Genomic DNA, 19,338 nt, shown 5'->3' with positions numbered 1-19,338 from the left:
TATTTGCCTCTGAAGTCTCAGTTTTAGAAAGGCTCCTATTTCACAGCTTGGATGTCCCTGGACTCTATTGCACCACTGAAGTTCGGTGCTAAATGCTCAGAACTCAATCACCCGAGTAACTCATTTCTCAGACCCTCTTGGTTCCATTTATGAGGAAACCCAGCATGATGCTCATTCTGCCAGAAAGAAGTCATCCACAACTCAAGGAAGAAGATGGTCAGATTTATCATAAAGAAAAGGGACGGTCAAGGCTTGTATTTGATTTCCAGTCCTAAATTAGCCTAGAATAACGAAGACCTGAACTACATAACATTTTCTGTTTTATCAAAAGCATTAAGAGTGTGTTGACATCCTCTGGCCAAGTGCCAAATGCTTTGGGAGGAATGGAAGTTGTATGTTGTTCAAATGGGCTGTTTTGGTCACTTTCAATCAGGAGGAGACTAAAGAAAGTTCACCTAGTAACTAATAACTGCTAATTAACAGTAGGAAGTTCACCTAGTAACTAATAACTGCTAGTTAACAGTAGGAAGGTTCCTGCTTCTGTATTTAGAGCACCACGCTCTTCCCTACAAGGCAAAGTCTCCATATGCAACCCAGCCTGGCCTGACCTCAGGAGCTTCCTGCCTCAGCCTCTGAAATTCTGGGATCATAGACACACTGAATTCAGTGTGTAAATGTTTTTATTATCACCTAAACATCTAGTATGTCCACCCTAGATACATTCTATTCTCACTTCTGCTTTTAACCAACCCATGATACGCGTTCAATCTTTGTAGATGGGTCCTTCCTAGACGTTGATATAAGAGGACTCACATAAATAAAGTTCCAATGTCTCATGACTGATTTCTTTTACTCAGAGCATGCTTTTTCGATTCCTTCACGATGTAGTACATACTAACCTTTCAGTCACTTGCGCTTCCCTGCAGGATGACGACACATCTTGCTCATCCACCATCACTTGATGACCATTTGGAATATTCCCAAGTAGCTAATAAAGAATAATGTTGCTGTCAGAGTTCTTGATGATAGTCATCAGGAAACTCTTATTTACTGCTAGCAGGACCGGGGACTAGAATAGTCATCAGGGAAAGCAGCGTGGAGGTTTCTCAAAAAACTAAAAATAGAACTGCTGTGTGACCCAGTTACCCAAGGCTGGAGCAGTTTTCTGAAGGTTTGCTTTGTTTACTGCACAGAGAATTGGCCGTCTCTGTTTACCGTTCCCCTCTTCCCAGTACTGAGGAAATGGAAGCAGCCTAGACGCCCAGTGCCAGATGACAGGAGAACTAAAACGGGCACACACAAACAATGGAATTCTGATCTGATAGTAAGAATCACAAAATCGTGAGTATTTTAGGAAAGTAGACGGAGCTGGGAAGCATTATAGTCAGTGAGGTAATCCGAGCTCAGCAAGACGATAGCAGTGAGTTCTTGGTCACATGTGGATCCTGGATTCTCATGTTCATGTGTGTTCACAGATGGGCATAAGTGTGGATAAAGGTAAAACACCTAGAAAGGGGACAAAGGGTAAAAAAAGAGATGAAGGATGGAGAGTGGAGAGGAACACTCAGGGCATGGACGCTGGAAAGAGAAGAAAGGGGACAACACCTGGATGACATGTTTTGTTTGAAAATGTCAGTGAGATGCCCAATACATTATATGGTAATTTCCAAGAAAAAAGGAAGAGTGTTGGTGTGCACATTCCTAGGGATGTATGCTTTTATTTCTTTTTTTGAATGGATTGCTGAGAATGAAATGGCCGGGGACTCTTAGTGACTTCGGTTACTCTATGTTTAAGTTTGGCTTTCTAAGGAGCCACATTGCCATCTGAAGTGGATTCACCATGGGAAGTTGTGTCAGCACATTGTGAAAGGCTTTTACCCCCTTAATGTCCACATCAGCATTTGTTAGTCATCACAGATGAGGTGAGAGGTGGTGTGGTGCGCCATGGTGGTTATGGTTTGTTTTGATTTTCTTTATTGATTAACGTTGAATTCTGACATGTGCTCTCATTTCTAAAATATCTGCTCAAATCTTCTACTGATTATCTTCTCATCCTAAAAAAAGCCTCAATGAATCCTCCATATCGATAGGGATAAGAGTGCGCTGCATTCTTACTGGGTTGTTCTCATGTGAGTGACCCAGCTGCCAAACGGACAATCATACTTTTGTAGATTAAATAAATGCAAACTGGTATTTTGTCCCATTGGTTCACAAAGTTAAATGTTCTCCTCCCAAACCATGCTGACACACGTGCAGTGTGGGTCAAGTTTAGGAAAACAGAGAGTAACAATGACACTACAATGACACTATGCCCTGCTCCATAGGGACATAGACGTTGCTTCAGAAATATTTACTACACATGCCAAGGAAAGGAACTAATCCCTGGATGTCAGATTCTGGGTAAGCGGTGCTCCCCCAAGGAGGCTAGAGAGATGGCTCAGTGGTTAAGAGCACTGAGCGCTCTTCCAAAGGTCCTGAGTTCAATTCCCAGCAACCACATGGCATCTGGCATGGGATCTGATGCCCTCTTCTGGTGTGTCCGAAGATAGCTACAGTGTACTCATATAAATAAAATGAATGAATCTAAAAAAAAAAAAAAAAGAGGTGCACCCCTGAGCCTACAATTAAGGAAATGAAGATATATTTAGGGTCTGTTCCTTTGCCATGTTGCTGATCTGGAAACCATCTAGAAAGTATCCAGTATGTCTCCTCAGCTCTTCTGTTCTTTAGTACCCCAGAGCCGAATGCAATCTCATTAATAGCTGCCACACTTAAACTTTCATGGAATTTTCTTTCATGCCGGATCACCTCTATGTCTTATATCTAATTTTCCGTATGGAACCAAACTGACCTTCCTCCCCCTGTGTCAGTGCAGACCTCACACCCTCAGCATTAGCTCTTTGCTTTGCCATTTCGTCTTCTGACAGAGATGACACATCTAGCCGGCCACTTCCTTACCCTCCTCTGCCTAAATTTGATAGTTTCCTCAGCATTCAATTCCCCTTTGAGTTCTATTTTATTCTTGTCAGAACACATCTTTTATTTTGTTGCTCTTTTCTTGTTTGGCCCCTCTACTACTTGAGGGTTTGTCTATATGGGTTGTCACAAGGGTATATTCTCTATGACATATTCCTGGGTATACAGAGGGAGTCTGGGAAAGGCTTTCTACAGCAGCATCCTGGAGAATGAGTGACATTGTAGAGTAATGTCATCAAACACTACTAGAGAGGGTGCGACAGAATCCCCACTTACTTGAAGGCCAGACTTCAATGTTACTTACAATGCTTTAGTTAAATGGTCTTCTGGATTTAGTGCTTGGGAAACCTGGGGCATTGTTTCTAGAGTGGGTTTGGTTTGAGATGCTATGGAAGATAATATCTGGAGCTCAGACCTGAGAGAAGCAAGATGATGAAACTCCAGACTACTGAGTTGTCTGGTATGTGGGCCAACAGGCCCTTCTACTCCGGTTTATTGCTATGTCTGGTTTTCCATTTCCTTCTTCCAGTGGAGTCCCCAGGGAATGTTAAATGCCTACCCAACATACTAATGTCTATGCTATGCAAAGTGATGGTTGCCAAATCAGTTTATGGACATAATTCTTGCCTAAGGAAACTCAGGGTTAGGGATGGTGATCTGTGTAAAGCAAACATATCATTTATTTTCTTGTTTTAGGGTGCTTAGGTCATCATTCGACCTGTAGAATCATATAAGTTGGCTTTACTTTCTCTTGGAAAAGAAGTCTATCCTAGGGCTAAAGTTTTAAAGGATCTTGAAAAATCCTTGCCTTTAAGATCTGACACACGTATCCTGCCTTGATGACTTTCTGTGGGCTTCTTACGTGATGTCGTAAAGGTAGTGGGCGTTAGTGAGTGAGGTGCTTTTGGTTAAACATCCCAGCTCTTTTCTCTGGGCAGAATAAGATCCCGCCCATGACTTTGCTCTTTCAGCTTGTCTCTTGCAGGTCTCTTGGCAACACCCCAAGGGGAAAAGTGAAGCAAGGAGGTTCCTGTCTTGGTGGCTAGAATTTCCTCAATCTTGGTAACTCTTGGTACTAAAAGCAGTTCTGGTTTCTCAATATATAACGTATAATTGGCAGAGAATTCATTTGATATTCCAACACTTCATTTACTTGGCATAGTTAAGGAATGAAAGCCTTTTTATTAAGCCAATTATTAAGCAATCTTGCCTCTTTGATCACTAAAACATATATTTAACTGTCTTCACAAGCTATAGGGCATATGTCTTTGCATCACTGAGATTTTCTATGGGCCACAGTCTAATGCCACCTTCGTAGGTTATGCTGACCATGGGGGACTCCAACTTCTGTAGTGTTGTTAGTCAGTGTCTTGGTGTAGCCAGGGACTCTGTTGAAGGTAGATGTAGTTAATCCTTCACCACAGGGTCTCAGGCTGCTTGCTTTGCTTCATTCTGTCTTGAATGGGGAAGTCTGTTTTCTCAGAGTCTTGCCGGGGCCTTATTCTTGCTGACAGCTTGTTATCTCTTTCTTGATGGTAGTTCTCTTTGAGCCATTTACTTCCTCCTCTCCCCAGCTTCAGACTTTACTAATTTTATACCAGAATTTACCAGACTTTAGAGGCTGGACAAATGGCTCGCTAGATTTGTTAGAACTTAAAACTGTCAGCCCGGAGGCACCTTCTCTACTGTAGCTCAAACGCTGGATACTTAATGAACACACTGTATTATCTCTGATTGGCTAGTCCATAAAACTTAAAGCCTTTTCAACTATAAATAATTGAAGACATGAACTAGTAACCTCCTCAGAAGGGGAGTGCTCTTACGTTATGCCTTAGCCAGGACTCATCACAGGACTAACATCACTGTATGAATACCAGGAAACAAAATTTGGTCACGAGTTCCTGAGTACAGTGGTTGGAATATGTGTAAATAGCTTTAATGAGTACCAAATACACTGCTTAACTTTAACCAAAAGAACCTGGAAATACTCAAAGGGTCAAATTATTTTAAGTTCCTTCCCAGTACTTGACCATGATGTGTTGAATTCTCCCAACTGGATTGGAGATTATACTCTTCCAATTGGCACTCTACTTGTAAAACGAGCCTACCCTGGTTTCTTTTTACATAGATGGTGGATCCACCTCTCTCTCTTCCCTTATTAGCTCTTTCTGTTTGACTTTTAGATTCCATTGCAGACATGGTCTTGACTTTGGAGACTTGCCGCCCGACTCTGCTGACTTTAACCATGGTGGGAACAGTCTGGCAGTTCTGATCATCAGACACTCTCATCGTATCCCTCCTGACTCCTTCCTTCCACCCAGCTCTCTCTTTTCAATGCAGCTTTGCCACCAGTTTGATCCTCTACAAAGTGTGATGCTTCCTTTAGACTTACCTTTTCCAAATGATCCCTCTAACCAATGTTCCCATTAAACCCCGTCTTCTCACAGGTCCTTAATTACGTGCCAAGCAGCCAGAAACTAGTTACCTCTTTACCCAAAGGCAAACTGTAAAGGGTAGTTTTGCATTCTTGGGTTCACTCACACTGGTTCCTCAGGGAAATAAAACTGTCAGCACAACATGTCTGGGTACAGAACAGAGAATGATGGCATGGCGTACAATTCAAAGGACTGCCGCGGGCTAAATCCACGATGTAAGTTTTAATTAAACCAAAACGGCCAGACATGGGTGAGTGCCCTAGAATGGAACACCATCACTATTCATGTTAATTTTAAATGTGAATATATGAAAGCTCTTGCACGCATTATTTCATAATTAAATTTTTTCATAAGTTACAAATGTCCCAGATAACTCCTAAAGGAAGGCTGCAGAGGACAATCCACTGAATGACATTTGGTATTTCAGAAGTTCTTTTCTTAGTCATTATATTTGTAGCCACCACCGTGTTTTCTTTTTCTTTTTTATATGGTTTTCAAGAGTGTAAGATAGCTCTGTCTTTGAGGTGAACATGGTTAATGACTACTACCACACCTTAAAAAAACATTTTGGGTTCTTTGGGTACATGCTAGGTCAGAGGTTAAAGCAAGATGAAGACATGTATTGGAGTTTTGGAGTTTCCAGTGTTTAAATCAGCTAGTCCAGAAAGCACATGTGTTTGTCAACCCAATAAATGTTATCTTTTTCTTTTCCAGTTGAGTATTATCCTGGCAACTGGTCTTAGCAAGTCAAATGTTGTGCCTTATGTAAAATGCTCTCTGTTTTCATACTTTGTTACATTAGAAGTTTACGTTTTCTGCCTCTACTAACAAGAACATTTTTACTATCCCTGACTTGAGTGGAAACAGGTAGGTAGGTCACAGCTATTTGTACTTGCGTCACAGTTAGGAAACAAGGCTGATATAAGGTTGATAAGACCATTTTCAGTTGAACCAGATTATCAGGAAGGACGGACCTGGCAGGACACATCAGAAGCCCAAGCTCAACCCTGGGGCTATGAGGAGAACTGGGCGTAGGGGAAGGTTCTGTGGTGTGCAAAAATGAATTTTCACACAAGAAATACTTTTTTTTTTTTTAAAATTGTAATGTCCCTTACATCATGCCATGCCTGAGATATCTGCTGTGCAGGGGTTCAAGTTCATGAAAATATGTAATCAACCCTCACCTGAGATACACCCTGACGTTGATTTAGCCAGGTACTTCCTGCAAGACCATGTCTACCTTGGTAATACCATGCATGCTTTATTTGTAAAATAGGAATGATAACAACCCCACAAAGAGTTCAGAAGAACAAACACTGTAACAGGGCATCACATTTGGACAGTGAAAGATGTAGGTAGGTAAATTTGTAGAAGAAAAGCAGAGGGGAGAGCTGTGCAGCCAACACCCAGGGAACTGGAGTTGGGAATTGAGATTAACCATTACAGCCATGTTGCTAAAATAATGCTGAACAACCTGCATGATTTCCATATTGGATATTTATGTCTCTTTAGAATCAGTTCTAAAGTTTTTTGAGCACCTGCCTTTGCTCCTAAGGTCAGCCTTGGGAATGCCAAGTCAGGCTGTTCTACATTGTTTGTTGAACTGTAGCCTTCATCAAGCCCACCAGAATACTTTAAAATGATTCCCTATTTAATTTAGGATCATTTTGATAGATTGACTGGATAATTTTATGCATAATTTTAACACACCATGGGTAGACCAAGTGTCAGGAGTGAGGTTTTGCAAGGTTTGAAATATTTCCCTCATTGCCTTTTATGTTTATAGAGCAAATCTCAAGTATGAAAGGCATGGTCTTGACACAAGAAGGTGAGTTCTGACCACAATCAAGCATCATAGAGAACAAAGAGCAAACATAACAATAAAGTGGGGGTGGGGGAGGAAGCAGAAATGAAATCCGGAGAGAATAAATTTCTGTTTGGGAAGTGTAGAATTCTTTCTCCATTTCATTTAATGCCTCATATTACAGAATTTAAAAATGCAGAGAATTTGAAAGTGTTTCAGGAAACGCCCGCGAACCCATCCCCCAGCCTTTGCTACCAACATTTTCTTTGACTTGGTATGTTGCTCATCTTTCTAAGAATGCAAAGAAAACTTAAATCAGATTTCTTTTAGGGTCAGGATTCAGTTAGTCAGATCTGTGGACTCCAGTTTCCTGGTTTGGAAGCACCTGCCATCACTTCCGGGACCAGCATTTCCTGGTTTGGGAACATCTGCCTTAACTTCCAGGATCTGCAGTAGTGATGTCTGTCCATTCAACCCAAAGCTGCTTTTTGAGTTTTCTGGATGTACCCGCCTCTCCATAGAGCCTGGTGGTGAAGCTGCACAGGAACCATATGGGCAGTCTGTTAGCCTGATGCTCTCCTAGACCCTACTCCCTAGCACTCTGAGCTAGTCAATCTCAAAAAGCAGTTATGGTTGTGATTTTGATGTGTTAGTGGATTTGGAAGCCCCAGGCCTTGATAGAACTGAAAACCAGTATCTTAGAGCTTTTGAACAAAGAAAGGAATGGGGGAGGGGGTTCAATAATGTGACAGATAGCCAAGTACAAAGCTCTGTGATCTATATTCTTAGTGTGGGATAGATAAGTTATTAGTGCTGTGGGAGGACCAGAGTCATAAACTGAGTCCAAGAGAATCAGCAGTGTTTGATGAAGCCGAGAAATAGGAGTTAGGCGATTCAAATTGGAAATCTACGGAATGGAGAGTGTAACTGCATGGATAGGAGTGGAGAGCCAGCGATGAGCTCACCCGGGCTGTGGGTTTGGTTGGAGGTCAATGCTAGGCATAGAGCAAGGCAAGCTTCCCCAAAGTGTTCCTGATCAGCCCCGAGGGGCACTAGCCTCTGGTCGTTCTCTATAACTTCCTTCCTTGGGTTTTAGTTTGACTCCGTCCAGTATTCTTAACCTGAAGCTCAGCGGAGCCCCTCTGCTGGGAGGAAGCATTCTCTAGTCTGATTTCTCCTGCTCTTCTTGATTTTCTGTACTTGCTAATTTGAGCTCCTGAGACTTCCAGTGCCTTTTTCTTACTATGGCATTGGTTCCTTGTTCCGAAACCTTGTTCGGTTCATAGCAAACACAGCATTCAGATTTCTTTCAAATGTGCTTATCTCCAAGATCTCTCACTTCTACCACTCTGATGCTCTTTTGGTGATTACTATTATTTATTTTTCATTCATGAGTTTACTTTAGTCCTCAATTATTAACCCCAATAAGCAAGAACAAGAACACAGCCAGGTTGTGTTACTTCGGAGACCTTTGGATCGTTGACATGACATAACATTGGGACTATAGGGGTTGCAATAACTGCCACTCTTATGATCTCACAGTTTCAGAAGATCCTAAATCCAGACATAGCTAGCTGGTGGTTTAGGCTCAGTTATTTTCTTTTTGAGGCTGTGAGTAAGATGTTGCCTGGCTCTGAGGCCATCTCGAATGGCACAAAAGAACCCGTGTTTTTTATGTTTTCTTTTAATTATTTTATTAGATATTTTCTTCATTTACATTTCAAATGCTATCCCGAATGACCCCTATANCCTCCCCCCTCCCTGCTCCCCTACCCACCCACTCCCACTGCTTGGCCCAGGCCTTCCCCTGTACTGGGTCATATAAAGTTTGCAAGACCAAGGGGCCTCTCTTCCCAACGATGGCTGAATATGCCCTCTTCTGCTACATTTGCAGCTTGAGACACGAGCTCTGGGGGTACTGGTTAGTTCATATTGTTGTTCCACCTATAGGTTTGCAGAAGAACCAGTGTTTTAGCTCACACGTGTAGTTTTCAGAAAAGCACCAGCCTTTAGCACTATTATTAGAGTCCAGCGTCTTTCCTAGTAGACTTTCTGCATCAAAGTTATGCTAGGAAGAGGGATAACGAGGTAGAGTATACCTGAAATCTTAGGTGTGTGTGTGTGTGTGTGTGTGTGTGTTCATGTGTAAAAGTGCAGGCACAAACGTGCCACCGTGAAAGTCAGAGGACAGCCTTAGGAGTCAGTTCTCACTTCTACTTTGTTGGGACTTTGTTTGAGGTTCTCTGGTTTTGTTGTTTGTTCTTTAGTATGCTAGGTCAGGTGTTCTGTGAGCATCTGGGGATTCTGTTGTCCTTATCTTCTGTCACGTAAACACTGGGATTAGGAACACGTGCTGAGCCTGGCTTTATGTGGGTTTGGGGGATTCAGACTGCACGGTCAGCATTTCCCTCGCTGGGCTGTCTCTCTAGTCCTGTACACCAATCTCAGGAGTGACACACCTTCTCCTGCATGCTGTTTGCCCAGCACAGAACAATCTTTGTCCAGTGCAGGAGGGGAGGGGATTATGAAAGATAGGGGTATCAGGCGGTCTAGGCCGGCTACTGTAAGAACATCACCTCAGCTTGGTTGTCCAACCGTTTCTCAGTTACATTGTTATCGAAATGCTTCCAATCTCTGTGTTGTTTGAGAACGAAACAAGGGAGGTTCTGAACAACTTATCGGGAAAGTATCGGTACATGGACTGAGTAGCTTTTGTGTCCCGAAGGCCACCGTGGTCACTGAGGAGGTCACAGAAGCAACGAGAGATGAGCTCTTATCCTGAAGGTCTTTCTGATATGGTTGAGAAAACAGAACATACCCGCCACACACCCCCAAGGTACTCAGAACCCACTTTCTCACGGTAAACTATGCAAACTCAACTCAACCATTGCTTAGGCAAAATGAAGAATTTCCGGAAAGACCTGTGCAGCTGGGAAAGGGCAGAGGTGTGGGCACAGTCAGATGAAAAGCACCGATCCCACCAGAGCTCTTTCTGCTCCTCTCCCATGTCAGTTGCTTTCTCTGCACTGAGGGCCCTCGTTCAGCCAGGCTGTTTTTTTTCACATAACTTCTTGGCCTACACCTTGAGGCTGCGTCATGAAGACGATAGTGTTTGTGTATAGTTAGTTCAAAGGGCCTTGATGGGTACAGCCTGAGTTCTAGACTGATCAGTGGGTCTTCCTCTCTTTGTTCAGTCCTCACTAAGCATGAGGATTCTGGCAGACAATGGAAAGCAAGTGCTGGATTTACAAATACGAGGGGAGGGGAATGCCGAGACCAGAGTGATAGGGATGGAGTGGGGGAGGTTAGGAGATCTGCTTGGATTGAAGAAGGACAGTTCTTCAGGGTTCCTTCACACGGGAGAATGTGCGAGGGAAGACGAGTCTAGAGGTTACAAGAGGTTATGACTGCTCCTTCCATTTTGTAAAAAATTATTATTCTTTAATCTTTTTTTTATTACAGTTATTATGCCCTGCCATCTGCCTTCCTACTGTTCTTCATCCCATTACCCCCCCCTCAAAAAAAAAGAGGATGTCTCCACTTCCCCACCCCCACTCCACTGGATTCCCTGGGGACTCAGGTCTCTCAAGGATTAGGTGCATCTTCTCTCACTGAGGTCAGACCACGTAGACCTCCGCTGCACGTGTATTGAGGGCCTCATATAAGCTGGTGCATGCTGCCTGGTTGGTGGCTCAGTGTCTGAGAGATCTCAGGGGTCCAGGTTAGTTGAGACTGCTGGTTTTCCTATGGGGTTGCCCCCCTCCCCAGCTTCTTCCAGCTTTTCCCTAATTTAACCACAGGGGTCCCTGGCTTCTGTCCATTGGCTGGGTGTATCTGCATCTGACTCTTTGAGCTGCTTGTTGGGCCTTCAGCTCTTCTCCCTTTGTTCCGTTTATTTGGTTGAGTCTTCCTGGTTTGCCCAGGCCTAATCTGTAGGATGTCAGCTGGTTGTGTTTAAATTTTTCCTGGGCTGTGTTCTGTGCAGCACACAGTTTGCTGAAAAGTACTTGGCCTGTAACAGGTCACAGGAGTTTCTGGGCAAGGTCTTCGCCTTGAAGGAAAATGTGAGAGAGCAAAGGAGATGGAAATGCCTTTGTTTTCACAGAAGTACAGTCAGAATGAGTAATTGAGAAACTGATAACTGAACTCAGGGCTATTATCTGAGCTGTTAAAAGAAGATGGATGAGGCATGGGGGTGTTTGTGCATCTGCGCACACAGTAGGAAGGAGTTCGGGACTCTGTGCTTCTTCTGCTAATGCTTTCATCAGTTGGCTGAAGAGGGCAGAAATCTTTCCTGGATGAACGAGCTGCTCTTCCAAAATGACACACTTGAAGTCAGTAGGTAGGTGTGTGAACGGTGTGACTTTACGAAGATTGCTCTCTAACTTCAATCAAAGGCTTTAAAGCAGTCAATGTTTCCTGTAGAATGTAGAATGTTTCCAGAGAAATGTTTCCTCTAGTCTTGGGCATCTGAATACTTGGTCCCCCTCTGTTTAGGGGAGGCTCAGGAGGTGTAGCCCTGCTGCAGGAAGTGTGTCACTGGGGGCGGGCTTTGACAACACTGTTCTGCCACTTCTGGTTCAAGCTGTCTCTGCTTTGTGCCTTTGGCTGAGACGTGAGCTCTCAGCTTCCTGCTCCTACCACCATGACTGGCTACCATACTTCCCTTCCATGACGGACCTTTAGCTTTCTGGAATTGTGAGCCAAAATAAACTCTCATTTGTTTTTGTTTTGTTTTGTTTTGTTTGTCCTGTAAGAAGCCTTGGTCATGGTGTTTTATTATAGCAACAGAAATGTAACTAATAAAATGCTCAATAACAAAGTGCCTTTGTCAGACGCAAGCTATTTTATGCTATTGTTTAAAAATAAAGATAGATAAAATATCTCTAGGAGACACAGGACACTTCTATAAATTCATATTAAAATATTTAATGCTTTTTTGATTAAAAATAACTGAGATAGGATCAAACTTTATAACCTAGCTGGATTCAAACTGTATTCCTCTTGCTTTGTGTCATAGGCATGTCTTACCATCCTAGCTCCTGGCTTTTTTTTTTTTTTTTCTTTTTTTTTCTCAAGACAGTGTTTCTCTGTGTAGCCCTGGCTGTCTTGAAACTCACTCTGCAGACTGGGCTGGCCTCAAACTCAGAAATCTGCCTGTCTCTGCCTCCCAAGTGCTGGTATTAAAGGCGTGTGCCAACACTGCCTGACCTTGCTTTCTAAAATAGGATGTGAAGTATGTTAATCTCTCTCTCTCTCTCTCTCTCTCTCTCTCTCTCTCTCTCTCTCTCTCTCTCTCTCCTCCCGTGGGTGTGGGTGTGAGTGGTATACGATTACAGTCATGAATTTCAATTTCTATTTAATTTAAAAATTGGCCTAGAGCTGATTGTGATATTAAATTCTCATTTTCCTTTATATCACATATAATTCATGTATCTAAGGAGGAATTCTGTCTGCAAAATAACACTGTAGTCTCAGACATTGGTCTCTCTAAGAATATTTATGTCCTAGACTGCTTAGCTCCATGATTGGCCTGGATATTAACATTCTATTAGGACAGTTTCCCTATAATGTGACTCTTCTAAACAGGCAGATGTGAGTTAACTTGTCCCTGCTGTTGATCAATTTCTTCAGAACCAGAGGAAAAGTTGCAGTCGTCCCATGTCCTCTGCTACAGGATTTTCTGTCAAGTGACAGATCCTGGATACATCCCAAGTCAGGTAAAGCCCAATCTTTAAAGGCCCTGGAAGAACACAGCCAGTTGTCCTGCAAGACACAGAACACTGAGATCTCTTAGAAAGGGCCCAGTGATGGGGTTTTGGAGTTCTGTTACAAGGCATCGCAATTTGCCTGTTTTTAAAGAGAGGATTGTTTTTGGAAACCTGTGATCCTCTTGTTAGCCTCAACCTCCTTCACTTGTAGGTGTTTCAGAGAAATCTGAGCCCCAGTGAAGCTATTTTTATGAAGTCTCTTACTCCCTCTTCACCCCTCCCCCAACTTGCTTGTAAGGAGAAAGTAAGTAAAAATAGGCTTGATACAAGTATACCCTGGCCAGTTTAACTGGCTACACATCAACGATTCATTAGATTTCTATGAGTAAATTACTTTATTAATTCACTTATTTGGCAAACGTTTACGATGGGCCTGTGGTTGGCAAGTGACAGAGTTAATGTGATTCTTTTTTTTTATATGGCAACATTCCAATGTGAACCCACCTGCGAATGCCATGCTCAGGTAAACACCAGGTAGATGTCATAGCCAAGTGGATGGATATGTTTGTGATGGGCTAGAGGGCGAACTAAGTCACTTCTTCAACATGGAATTTATAGCCTAATGTCTACAAATGTTGAGTCTGACATGGCCTTAGATGGGACAGAGTGCCATGTTCACTTCCCTTAGGACAGGGCCAGCATGGGCCTCCATGAGTGTTGATGGCTTCTATGGGCATAAGGACATATTTTACATTCCTCCTCTGAGGAATGTCCTCCCTGTTAACATTGCTAATGACTCTGTGATAATCAGAGACAGCACCAGTCCAGGTGGCAAAGGTGTGGCTATGTCTCAGCAAAATGGGAAATGCGGGGACCCGCAGAACAGCCCTTAAGGCTGTAGGAAAGAACTCTAAAAATCCAGAGTTCAATGATACATAATTTCTCAACTATGTAAAAAATGTCAGGATGCAATATGAATTGTGTAAGGAGCTTTACAAATCTAAAGGAACAGAGGCAGCTACACAGTAAGCCAGATTGTCAGAAAGATACAAAGACAGGCAGGTAAAAGCATAGGCAGATTCCTGAGTTCAAGATCAGCCTGGGATAGAGTGACTTTAGGTTCAGGCATGGTCGGAATGGTGATTCCAGAGCAGGGTCCTGCCTAGCTATTTTCTTTATTAGATATTTTCTTTATTTATATTTCAAATGGTATCCCCTTTCCTGGGTTCCCCTCTGAAAACCCCTATCCCCTCCTCACTCCCCCACCAACCCACTGAAAGACTCCATAGTGGGGATACCCTTATTCGGGATTTTGTGATGTCCAGAAGCTCACAAGAGACCATCCTTGCTGTAATTACACAAGGTTTATTGACAGGAACCAGTGCACATGGGTCAACTCATATCCCACACAGGGATACGAGTCAACCTCGAGTTGCTGGACAAAGGGGTATTTAAAGGAAAAAAAAAAACAAAAAACACAACCAAAGGGGGGTAGGGAGGGCGTCATTTGAAAATACTGAAAATACCAGTGAAGAATCACACGGGGAGTGGAAAGTTACAAGGAGAAACACCTGGTAATCACACAATTGTTTTTATGATATTGATTGCTGAACTGGCTTGGGTAATCACCTGGCTTGGGTAATCATTTGTTCTGTGGTCAGCCAGTTCTCAGAACAGGCTGTAGTCAGCCAAGCTCCAGGAACAGGCTGCTTTAGGGCATAACTAATTTTCTTCCTTGGCTTTAACTTGGTTTAGGGGGTCAAACTTAAATTTTTACCTTACACCACCCACTCCCGATTCCTGGCCCTGGCATTCCCCTACACTGGGGCATAGAGCCTTAACAGAATCTAGGGCCTCCCCTCCCACTGATGATGAACAAGGCCATCCTCTGCTACATATGTGACTGGAGCCATGGGGCCCTCCATGTGTACTCTATGGTTGGTGCTTTAGTCCCTGGGAGCTCTGGGGGTACTGGTTGGTTCATATTGTTGTTCCTCCTATGGGACTGCAAACCCCTTCGGCTCCTTGGATCCTTTCTTTAGTTCCTCCACTGGGGACCCTGTGCTCAGTACAAAGGTTGGCTGAGAGCATCCACCTCTGTTTTTGTCAGACATTGGAAAAGCCTCTCAGGAGACAGCTATATCAGGGACTTGTCAGCAAGCACTTGTTGGCATCCATAATAGTGTCTGGGTTTGATGACTGTATATGGGGTTGATTCCCAGGTGAGACAGTCCCTAGATGGCTTTTCCTTCAGTCTCTGCTCCACATTTTGTCTCTGTAACTCCTCCCGTGGGTATTTTGTTCCCTTCTTTTTTTTTTTTTTTTTTTTTTTGGTTTTTCGAGTCAGGGTTTCTCTGGATCAAAGTATCCATACTTTGGTCATCCTTCTTCTTGAGCTTCATGTGGTCTGTGAATTGTATCTTGGGTATTCTGAGCTTCTAGGTTAATATCCACTTATCAGTGAGTGCATACCATGTGTGTTCTTTGTGATTGGGTTACATCACTCAGGATGATATTTTCTAGTTCCACCCATTTGCCTAAGAATTTCATAAATTCACTGTTTTTAATAGCTGAATAGTACACCATTGTCTAAATGTACCACATTTTCTGTATCCATTCCTCTGTTGAAGGACATCTGGGTTCTTTCCAGCTTCTGGCTATTATAAATAAGACTGCTATGAACATAGAGGAGCATGTGTCCTTATTACATGTTGGAGCATCTTCTGAGAATATGCCCAAGAGTGGTATTGCTGGATCCTCAGTTAGTACTATGTCCAGTTTTTTTTTTTTTTTTTTTTGGTAACCACCAGACTGATTTCCAGAGTGGTTGTACCAGCTTACAACCTCATCAGCAATGGAGGAGTGTTCCTCTTTCTCCACATCCTGGCCAGCATATGCTTTCACCTGAGTTTTTGGTCTTAGTCATTCTGACTGGTATGAGGTGGAATCTCAACAGTTGTTTTGATTTGCGTTTCCCTGATGATTAAGGATGTTGAACATTTCTTTAGGTGCTTCTCAGCCATTTGGTATTCCTCAGTTGAGAATTCTTTGTTTAGCTCTGTACCCCATTTTTATTAGGGTTATTTGGTTTTCTGGAGTCTAACTTCTTGAGTTCTTAGTATATATTGGATATTAGCCCTAGGGTTGGTAAAGATCTTTCCCCAATCTGTTGGTTACGATTTTGTCCTATTGACAGTGTCCTTTGCCTTACAGAAGNTTTGCANTTTTATGAGGTCCCATNTGTCAGTTCTTGATCTTAGAGCATAAGCTGCTGGTATTCTGTTGATGAAAATTTCCCCTGTGTCCATGTCCTTGAGGCTCTTCCTCACTTTCTTTTCTATTAGTTTCAGTGTGTCTGGTTTTATGTGGAGTTCCTTGATCCACTTGGACTTGAGCTTTGTATAAGGAGATAAGAATGGATCGATTTGTACTCTTCTACATGCTAACCGCCAGTTGNGCCAGCACCATTTGTTGAAAATGCTCTTTTTTCCACTGGATGATCAAGTGACCATAGGTATGTGGGTTCATTTCTGCGTCTTCAGTTCTATTCCATTGATCTACCTGCCTGTCACTGTAACAATACCATGCAGTTTTTATCACTATTGCTCTGTAGAACAGCTTGAGGTCAGGGATGGTGATTCCACCAGAAGTTCTTTTATTGTTGAGAACAGTTTTTGCTAACCTAGTTTTTTTTTTTTTTTTTTTTTTGAGACAAGGTTTCTCTGTGTAGCCCTGGCTGCCCTGGAACTCACTTTGTAGACCAGGCTGCTCTCAAACTCAGAAATCTGCCTCCCTCTGCCTCTCGAGTGCTGGGATTAAAGGCAGGTTTTTTTGTTATTACAGATGAGTTTGCAAATTTCTCTTTCTAACTCTATGAAGAATTGTGTTGGAATTTTGATGGGAATAGCGTTGAATTTGTAGATTGCTTTCAGCAGGATGATCATTTTTACTATATTAATCCTGCCAATCTATGAGCATGAGAGATCTTTCCATCTTCTGAGATCTTTGATTTCTTTCTACAGAGACTTGAAGTTCCTGTCACAAATAATTTTCATTTGCTTAGAGTTACACCAAGGTATTTTATATTGTTTGTGACTATTGTGAAGGGTGTTGCTTCCCTAATTTTTTTCTCAGCTTGTTTATCCTTTGAGTAGAGGAAGACCACTGATTTGTTTGAGTTAATTTTATATCCAGCAATTTTGCTGAAGTTGTTTATCAGGTTTAGGAGTTCTCCGGTAGAATTTTTGTCACTTAAGTACATCTGCAAATAGTAATATTTTGACTTCTTCCTTTCCAATTTGTATTCCTTTGATCTCCTTTTGTTGTCAAATTGTTCTGGCTAGAATTTCAAGTACTATATTGAATAGGTAGGGAGAGAGTGGATAGCCTTGTCTAGTCCCTGATTTTCGTGGGATTGCTTCAAGTTTCTCTCCATTTAGTTTGATGTTGGCTACTGGTTTTCTGTAGATTGCTTTTATTATGTTTAGGAATGGGCCTCGAATTCCTGATCTTTCCAAAACTTTTATCATGAAGGTTTTTTTTTTTTGTTTGTTTGTTTTTTTTTTTGTTTTTTTTGTCAAATGCTTTTTTAGCATCTAATGAAATGATCATATGAGTTTTTTTCCTTGAGTTTGTTTATATGGTGGATTACATTTATGGATTTCCATATATTGAACCATCCCTGTATCCCTGGGATGAAGCCTACTTGATCATGATGGATGATCGTTTTGATGTGTTCTTGAATTTGGTTTACGAGAATTTTATTGCATATTTTAACATCAATATTCATAAGGGAAATTGGTCTGAAGTTATCAATCTTTGTTGGGTCTTTGTGTGTTCTGGGTATCAGAGTAATTGTGGCTTCCTAGAACGAGTTGGGTCCAGTTCCTTCAGCTCCTATTTTATGGAATAATTTGAGCAGTATTGGCATTAGGTCTTCTTTGAAGGTCTGATAGGACTCTGCACTGTACCCATCTAGTCCTGGGCTTTTTTTGGTTGGGAGACTATTAATGATTGTTTCTATTTCTTTAGGTTATATGGGACTGTTTAGATATTTTATCTGGTCCTGTTTAACTTTAGTAACTGGTATCTGTCTAGAAAATTGTCCATTCATCCAGATTTTCCAGTTTTGTTGAGTATAGGCTTTTGTAGTAGGATTTGATGATATTTTGGATTTCCTCAGGTTCTGTTGTTATGTCTCCCTTTTCATTTCTGATTTTGTTAATTAGAACACTGTCTCTGTGCCCTCTGGTTAGTCTGAGTAAGGGTTTATCTATCTTGTTGATTTTCTTAAAGAGCCACCTCCTGGTTTTGTTGATTCTTTGTATAGTTCTTTTTGTTTCTACTTGATTGATTTCAGCCCTGATTTTGATTATTTCCTGCTGTCTACTCCTCTTGGGTGTATTTGCTTCTTTTTGTTCTAGGGCTTTCAGGTGTGCTGTCAAGCTGCTACTGTAAGCTCTCTCCAGTTTCTTTTTGGAGGCACTGAGAACTATGAATTTTCCTCTTACCACTGCTTTTACTGTGTCCCATAGCTTTTGGTATGATGTTTCTTCATTTTCATTAAATTCTAAAAAGTCTTTAATTTCTTTCTTTATTTCTTTCTTGACCAAGTTATCATTGAGTAGAGCGTTGTTCAGCTTCCATCTGTATGTGTGTCTTCCATTGTTTTTGTTGCAATTTAAGATCCGCCTTAATTCGTGGTGATCTGACAGGGTGCATGAGATTATTTTAATCTTCTTGTATCTGTTGAGGCCTGTTTTGTGGTTGATTATATGGTCAGTTTTGGAGAAGATACCATGAGGTGCTGAGAAGAAGGTATATTATTTTGCTTTTGATGAAATGTTTTATAAATATCTGTTAGATCCATTTGGTTCATAACTTCTGTTAGTTTCACTGTGTCTCTGTTTAGTTTCCATGATCTGGTCAATGTTGAGACTGGGGTGTTAAAGTCTCCCACTATTATTGTGTGGGGTGTGATGTGTGCTTTGAACTTTAGTAAAGTTTTATGAATGTGGGTGCCCTTGCATTTGGAGCGTAGATGTTCAGAATTGAGAGTTCGTCTTGCTGGACATTTCCTTTGACCAGTATAAAGTGTTCTTATCCTTTTTGATAACTTTTGGGTGAAAGTTGATTTTATTCAATATTAGAATGACTACTCCAGCTTGTTTCTCAGGACCATTTGCTTGGAAAATTGTTTTCCAGCCTTTTACTCTGAGGTATTATCTGTCTTTATCACTGAGGTGCATTTACTGTATGCAGCAAAATGTTGGGTCCTGTTTATGTAGCCAGTCTGTTAGTCTATATCTTTTTCTTGGGGAATTGAGTCCACTGATGTTAAGAGGTATTAAGGAAAAGTGATTGTTACTTCCTGTTATATTTGTTGTTAGAGGTAGAATTATGTTTTTTTTTT

The 19,338-nt window shown here is 41.8% G+C and overlaps 1 long non-coding RNA gene across 1 annotated transcript in view; it reads left to right on the top strand.

Annotated features, from left to right (window-relative positions):
- LOC110328778 overlaps nt 1–19,338 on the top strand; it is a 40,970-nt gene that overhangs the window by 2,684 nt on the left and 18,948 nt on the right. Inside the window, exon 2 of the long non-coding RNA XR_002380887.1 lies at nt 12,850–12,935. This is a non-coding gene — a long non-coding RNA (uncharacterized LOC110328778). The remainder of the gene's footprint in view (nt 1–12,849; nt 12,936–19,338) is intronic.

Source organism: Mus pahari, chromosome 11, assembly GCF_900095145.1.
Source record: "Mus pahari chromosome 11, PAHARI_EIJ_v1.1, whole genome shotgun sequence".
Taxonomy (NCBI): domain Eukaryota; kingdom Metazoa; phylum Chordata; class Mammalia; order Rodentia; family Muridae; genus Mus; species Mus pahari.
This window is presented reverse-complemented; position numbering and strand designations above follow the sequence as displayed.